This window comes from Canis lupus, chromosome 11 (assembly GCF_048164855.1).
Source record: "Canis lupus baileyi chromosome 11, mCanLup2.hap1, whole genome shotgun sequence".
Taxonomy (NCBI): domain Eukaryota; kingdom Metazoa; phylum Chordata; class Mammalia; order Carnivora; family Canidae; genus Canis; species Canis lupus.
Genome location: NC_132848.1, coordinates 42592439 through 42600298, shown reverse-complemented (window position 1 = coordinate 42600298; position 7860 = coordinate 42592439). Strand labels below are relative to the sequence as shown.

At 41.0% G+C, this 7860-nt stretch overlaps 1 long non-coding RNA gene across 1 annotated transcript; it reads left to right on the top strand.

Moving 5' to 3' along the window:
* Positions 1-409: 409 nt before the first annotated feature.
* On the top strand, positions 410-2034 carry LOC140642275 (uncharacterized). The gene is made up of 3 exons (XR_012038763.1): positions 410-871; positions 1430-1723; positions 1924-2034. It is a non-coding gene; the product is annotated as an uncharacterized lncRNA (long non-coding RNA).
* The last annotated feature ends 5826 nt before the right edge of the window (positions 2035-7860 follow it).

Sequence of the window (7860 nt, the reverse complement as noted above, 5' to 3'; positions counted from 1 at the left end):
GGGGTGAGGCTCCTGTATTTCTTGGATCTGTTATAATCTGGGATGGATTTACATGTTAATTTTTTGATTTAAGGTTTCCTGGACCTTACAAATCACAGAAATTCAAACCCTAAATTCAAGTGGAAGTGGTAACATGGTTATACTTTTTCAGAGAAAAATTTTTTTTTCCAGCCAAAGTCCAAACCATGAAAAATTATGTATTCCTTATGATACTGGATGAGGGATTTTTCTTTTTACTCCATTTTTATGCTACAGGTAAACTCTAACCCAGTTTTAGTTCACTATTTGAGTTCCGGTTCCTCATCTTGTCTTCTTCACTTCATGGCCATTGAAAGACACACTGCTTGGTTACATAGACAAGAAAATTCCATTATGATTATTAAATCATCAGTATCTGATTAACGTTCAAGTTGCCAGTTTCTCCATTTTTAGAAATAGTTTCTCTATTTTTAGAATTAGAGAAACTCATTGGATTTTTCCTTTCTTGTAATGTCAGCTATATATTTAAGATGATACGCCATATTTTATTTAATATTCTTAGACTTACTGTCACATGGTGAAGAGTTATCCTTTAAAAACTCATAACTGCATAAGTCAAAGCATGTGTACTGCTTTAAGGAATAAACCTCAGATATTCTAAAGGCTGGAACTGGTGTTTCTGGGAAACAGACCTTCTCTTTACCTAATCTCAGATGAAATACTCAAAAGTGTGTTTGGTGTTGTTTTGACAAGATTTTGTACTTGGAGACAAGATATAGTTAGTATAGAAAGAATATCCAAGTGGTAGAGAAAACTCAGGATAGCATCAAGACCTACTGAGCTCAGCAAAGGGAGCTTCTTATGCCTGGTGGAGCCCCATTCAACAGCAGAGGTATTGTTTACACACACATGTGCCTGGGGTGCGGGAATGTCTGGAGCCCCTGGGGAGCTGTGCTTTTCTTGAAATATACTATTTCTTTCTTTATAAAACTGCCTATTTTGACACTAAAGAAACTGTATTATTGATAATTTCCCATTTCTTATGTCAGTAATGACTCTGCACTCTTTGAGCTAGCAGTTTTATGTTTAGGTAATAAAGTGCTCATCATAGGCATGATTGACAAAAGGAATCATCACCATCATCATTTAATTAATTGATTCATTAAATTAAAAGGCCAAATTGGGTTTTGTTAAACACATCACGATACAAGTAAAGGATGGAGTTGGTAGCTGTGGCTGGGCATGCCAGGCCTGACAATGCATTAGAAATTAAGACAATACATAATAACATTGTTCTTATTATCACCATCATCATCACCATCCTAGTGAACATTTTACCAAAGAAGGAATCCACTGATGTATTTTTTGTCATCATTAAAAACCATCTACTTGTTCTCTCTTCTCCCTCCCTTCTTCTTCCGATTTTTAAATGTCTGATGACTCTTCCCAGATCCAAAAATCTTACAAGACAAACATACGCAAGACAAGCGAGCTGCTCAAGGAAGGAGTTGGCCATGGTGCCTGCAGTATTAGTCAGCCATTACGCCCTCACGTACAGACTGTACGTAACTCAAGCACCTGCTCTCCTGTTGGCTTCCGCAGCATTACAACACAAGCTCCAGAACACCCTGAGTTTCAGAACGGCGACATATGATGCCATGATCTGGCTGCTGGAAATATCATCTCTTACTTGAAATGGCAGCAAATGATCTTTTGTTTTTCCTCCCAACCAAAATCTCATTAAGTATGGCCTTTAATACCCATTTAAAAAGCAAACACTAAAAGCAAATGTCTTTCCTTGTTCCATGTTCTCTTTCCTCTTCTGGTGCTTGCTTCTCAAATCTTCCTTATGACACATGAGTATCTTATGCATTTTCTATTTCTCTTTTTCTCCTCTCTTAATCATACTTTTTTTCTAAAGCTGAACTTCTTGTTCTTCCACAGGATTGGTCTGCTGCTGCCCTGGGATGTGTGGGTCTTATGCCTCCCATTCCCGGCACTGTTGGGAGGAACTCGTTACTATGAGGCTCTTCAAAATGTAAAGTGGTAAAAGAAGCAGGTTTAGGATAATTAAACATCATTCTCAATTTCCTGCCTCCTCCCATTTTTATCCTTTCAGTTTTGAGGATTTCCTCATGCTCCTCCAAGTCCTTATATTGAGCCAGTTTAAAATGGAAGTGAAAGCATTCTTGAGTTTGCAATCTCTTTTCCTCTGGCACTAGGCTCCTGTCTGTCTTTTCATGCATTTTTCATCTTCCATTAATATTTATCGAGCATCACAATATAGTGGAGACTGTATAGCAGGGAAAACCATACGAAAGCACTTCAGCCACTGACGATGCAGAAAACATCTCCTCAGTAGCTCTTGACTTCTGTAATACCTTCTCTCTCTGCCTCCTTAGAATCCACTTCCAACAGTCATTAAGCCTAGAGAGAAGCTTTATCACCTTGCCTGGAGCTTTATGCTCTCCCTTGGATTATTATTCACCATTAAATACTATCTGTTTATTCCTTGTTGCCATGAACAACATTTGCGGGTTAAAAACCCGAAATATGAAACCAGAAAAAAAGCTACCTATGGTTGTTACAAATAATCACTGTGTTTCACGACCTTAGCCCAGAGAAGAGGGCATTAGTTTGTGAGGGATTCCTTTCTGTTCTGACCCCCGAATTAGTATTACAGTGTGTTTTTTTATCAAAATATTCTTTCCTGTCCTCCTCATGTGGCATGGATGCAAGTTTGTGTAGAACTGGGGAAGAGGGCATTAAAATAGAGTCTCCTGACCAAAGAAGGCAGAAGGAGGGCACTGCCTTGGCCTCTGGGATTCAAGGACATCTTCACAATCTCAAGCATCCTTTGCCGACTTCCCACAGGGAGAGAGCTGTTGTGATTGCATCCTATTGCATTAGTAGCACAGCTATTGGGTGATGGCAGACACCTACAGGTCTTCCTAGCTAAGCTTTACTGGAGATTCAGGGAGGAGAGGGTGGAGAAAGAAACAAGGGGGTAAATTTGGCCCTGTCCACCCCAAGATGTATTGTTCTCCCTCTCCTGAGTGGTCAGTGTAAATTTCTATGCCAGATGCAATTTTCAGGAGGCCTCATTAAACTGTCAGGAGAACTCCCAAGAGGCATAACCAGCCTCTCAGCAAGCAACATCTCATAGTAGTTTATTTATTTATTTTTCCCACCGTTGAAAAATGCAGATGAACCCATATTTGGAAATTTCTCTCATTCCCACAGCTCTAGCTAAATGGTAATTATGTTATATTTACCAGCAGCGTAAAGGATAATGTTTTAGGTTCAACATAGATGCTCTACTGTCCTAAATGTTGTCTGAGGCCTCATTTGAGCAATTTGGTATTTCACTATGAGGTGAGGAGGTGACTGAAGGAAAACCTCATTACTCGGTTTTATTAAATGTATAGTGAGTAGAGATTTTGGCTTTATATAGTAAATATATATATATTTAGTTTTTATTTTATTTTGGTATAAGAAGGAAAAAAGAATGAATAAACAAATGTAGATAAAATTATGGTGAAGAAATATGAAGAGGAATTCGTTTTGATAATAGTAAAGCTACATGTAGAAGTAAAATGCAGGGTAGGTAAATAGTATTAACATGTTTAAATTCAACTGAACCTTTTGGAGAAACTCAATAATTTTCTAGAAATTCTCTGTGAGAAGATTCTGGTAAGTGCTAGAAAGCGATTTGGAAGAAAATGGCTCTGAAAGGCTAGAGGTTCTCTGAGATGATTTATTTTAATTTTTTTAAAGATGTAGGTTATGTTACAGCTAATTATAAAATGGAAGCATGTTAGTGCCACAAGTTGAACTCATTTAAATGATTACCTGGGTGGGAGAGGCAAATAGAAAGGTGAGAGATGATGGCAAATGATTGGTTTAATTTTTTTTCCTACTTTTTAACAAGTTGAGGTTTTGTTTATGTGTGACCTTGATTTCTCTGAGAAATAAATTAGAAACATATGGGAAAATTAATCTAAAGAAGCAACACAAACCAATACTGTGAGTAGAAATTGTGGCTTGTTGAACATAGGAAAAAATAGGAGAGTCTGGGACTCAGTACATCTCAAACAGAACATTAATCTAGGCCCTGTTTTAATGATATTAGGTAAATTATCACAAAGACAAATTGCATACTGTATCTGGAAAACATTTGGACTCATCACATAGTTCCGTATTTATGGTTTTAACATAGTTATGATGAATTAGGACTTTAGATAACATAATTAAATCTGACTTCATATTCTACTAAAAGTTCTTCTGTTGGACTCAGTGAAATTACAGAAGCAATAATAGTAGAAAAGACTCAATAGAAAGTATAGTTAAAATAGGAATGCATGGAGAATATAGTTAATTAACTTCCCACTGTGCATATATTTCTCTTGGACCAGTTGACTATTTTTTAAAGTTAATGCTACACACACACACACACACACACACACACACACGTATATATGTTTTCACAAAAGGTTTAATTGAGCTTTAAGCCATGCAGTCCATTTTGTGAACTTCTTAAATAATAATTGGGGAGTGGGAAGCTGGGAAATAAGCCAGTTATTGTACCATTAGTTTTGATTTTTTAGGCCCAAATTCTTCAAATTCAGGATCTTGAATTTCAAACATGCTACTGAATTGTGATCCCTGGGTGTAAGAATTTATAGGAGCCCCTCAACATAACTTCTTAGTTCCCCTGTGACAAAGTCATGAATCTCCCCACCACCTCCAACCTTGGCCCAGCCTTCACCCTGGCTAGCCTGTCTGTTGGGTGCTTAGGCACCGTGCCAAGCCTGCTACAATTAGTTTCCACAAGAGTTTGATGAGAGGCATAAAGTTACTATTCCAATTTTACAGGTTCAGAAGTGGAGGCTTAAGATGGCTGAGTACCATGTTGAAAATCATATAGATAGAAAAGTGGAAAGGAGCTGTTTATCCATGTTGGCTCCTTCTAAACCTCCAGCCCTTTGCAATGCATTTACTTCGTGACTGCTATGGGGTTGGGAGGGCAGCCTGGTGCTTTGGAGCAGAGCAAAAGTGAAGGGCTCGCCTGGGAACCGAACCCATGACCTTTGCATGATTATTAGCAGAGGGCTAACGAACTAACTCAATAGCAGAAGCATATATCCAGATTCCTCTCATATTTTTTTTTTTTTTTCAGCACAGACTATGAAAATCAAGTAGGGAAATCTATTAAGACACACACACCGGGCCATTTCAATCCTTTTTCTAGATCATTCTAAAGATTTAAGTTTGGGAATATATACAAGTTGGAATGCACATAGACTTGTGTTTGTTCACATGTGGATATCAGTGTGAAAATATGCCAAGACAACTATAGCTGTGAAATGTGGATGTCATCATAATTGTACATTGATTCATGTCCATCTATTTATGTTCCCGTGTAAATCAACAAATGTGAGTGTGTGGTATGTCTATGCACGCACATAATGACCAAGGCATCACATCTTGCAATTTACTTCTGGACTGATTATCCTTGGAACTCTAATGACACAAACATTGGACACTTTGGAAATGAGAAAATCACTTTTACACATTTAAAATAAAACCACAGCGAATCTTTCATTTTGCAAGCCAATGTGGGGAAATCTGAAGTTCTAGCCTCCTCTCTTCTTGAGCAACTGTAAGGCTTTCTGCATAAAGTTTAAAAAATATCCTTTGCGCAATAAAAAATTTTAAGAAGGTATCATTTGGTTTCAGTTAGGCACAATGGTTTTATTTCCGTTGCCATCAAACCAAAACAAGAAGGCAAGATGGTGTTAGAAACAGCTGAGGCTGGGCTGGAAGTTGGGGTGGGGGGTGGGGGTCATGGGTAGCTCAACAGGAGCCCGACAAGATCCTTCCCAGATCTGTGATTTTCAGATGAGAATTCTCCCCACCTCATGCTAACAGAAATGGAAGACGATCATACACGTCAAGGAGAGAAGGGTAAGAGCCATTGTGACTATTCCTCTGTGATCTCCCCTGAAAAGGAATTGCTTTCTCATCGCCAAGAATTTCTGAATCCAAGTTAGAGAGGAAAAAAAAAAAATTAAAAAACGCTTGCCATGTTCTTAGTACCATTTGCCTTGACAGGAAAAACAACAGCATCTTGCCTCCTCAGCTTATTCCTCATCAGTGAACTCTTCCCCAAACAAGACACTCCACATCAGCCATTTGGGATCGCTTCCATCAGTGTTGTAATGAGCTCTTCTGTGCAGTTTGTACTCACTGCAGAGTGTACGGAAGCCAAGAGCAAGGAGTTGGTAATCTGGGCACCCACAGTTGTGATGAGGCATCTTCAGTGTAATCGTCCAAATCAAATATTTGGCTGTGCTTCTTCAGATGCGATATCTCATATTGTCACTGTGGAACTGGCAGGGGAGCCCGCGGTGGAGGAGCTGCGCCCGAGGGAGACGGGGAGACGGGGAGATGGGGAGACGGGGGCGGGGTGGGGGAGAGGCCTGGCGGCGCCACCGCCTTGCTGCCTATCTGTCGCCCTTTGTTCATCTCGGGCTCCATCTAAAGCTGCTGCACCGCTTGGACAAGGGCCAACTCCACATCCAGCTAACGAGGAATGAGGTCGAATTTGCCTTCGAGCAGCGAAGACTTTTCAATCATAGCCCTCCTACTCCTGGTATGTTACCATCGGATGACATTCTGGGCTTCTGTGCTGCTATCCACCACGGGGACACGGTGACATGCTTTTGAAAGGCACCCTCGAGTCAACATAGCAGTTTTCACATATGTGATTTCACTTGGTTCTTGAGACAACTCTAGAAGACGGGCGAAAGAGGGTGGCGATGGAACGGTCCCCCTTGTCGGGGAAGGGGGGCTGAGGCCACAAAGAGCTAGTCAGGAAGTGAGGGACAGTCGCAGGGTCTGTGTCCACTTTGCCCAGCCCACTGTGCTGCTTGTCCATCGGCAGTGATGGCTCACCGAGAACTGTGCTGAGGTCTGGGGAATCATCCACCCTCACCTCACCAACGTGCCAGCCTCTGCCACAAAGTCTAAAAGCCGGAGAACCTCTGTGGCTCTCTGCAGAATTTGCCCAACATACTATTTTTATTTGCACACCTTTTCTTTTATGGTTGTGAGCAAAGGCTGATTATGCAAGCAGAGATTTTCATTAGCAGTCCTGTGCCACTCTGTGATTCCGGTCATGTCCAACTTGAAAGGACTCGGCTGACGAACTTGGTTTCCAGGCCCCGATAGCTCTCATCTCCCTCCTTTGGGGCTGAATCCTTCTAGGCCTGGACTCTGTTCTGCTTGTTCTCATGGGCCAATGGCTCATCCAGAAAACCTAGAACTCCCTCTTGAACTTCAGCCCAGTGGCTCATGTTTTTCAGTCCACTGTTAACACTTTCCTGTGTGGCCTGCTCACCTGCGGTTCAGAATATCACCTGTCGGGCAGCCCTGGTGGCGCAGCGGTTTAGCACCGCCTGCAGCCCAGGGCGTGATCCTGGAGACCCTGGATCGAGTCCCACGTCGGGCTCTCTGCATGGAGCCTGCTTCTCCCTCTGCCTCTCTCTCTGTGTCTCTATGAATAAATAAATAAAATCTTTAAAAAAAAAAAAAAAACAGAATATCACCTGTCCTTCGACTTTCCATAGCTGGATCTCCCACCTGTTAGGACCCATGGCTGTTAGTTCTAGACCTCCCACTGCAATATTTGCATTTCCCTGCTGATTTGTTATCAAACATTTCTGGCATGTTTTTCCGCCTGCTGGTGCCCTGAACGTCACCAGGCCTACTCCTAGATTGTGTCTACCTAAATATACATTGTTAATTTTCAGATTCTGCTGTCCCTCAAGACTCCTTCCTCTTAATGTAGTTTCTCATACAGGTCAAGTCCATACGTTT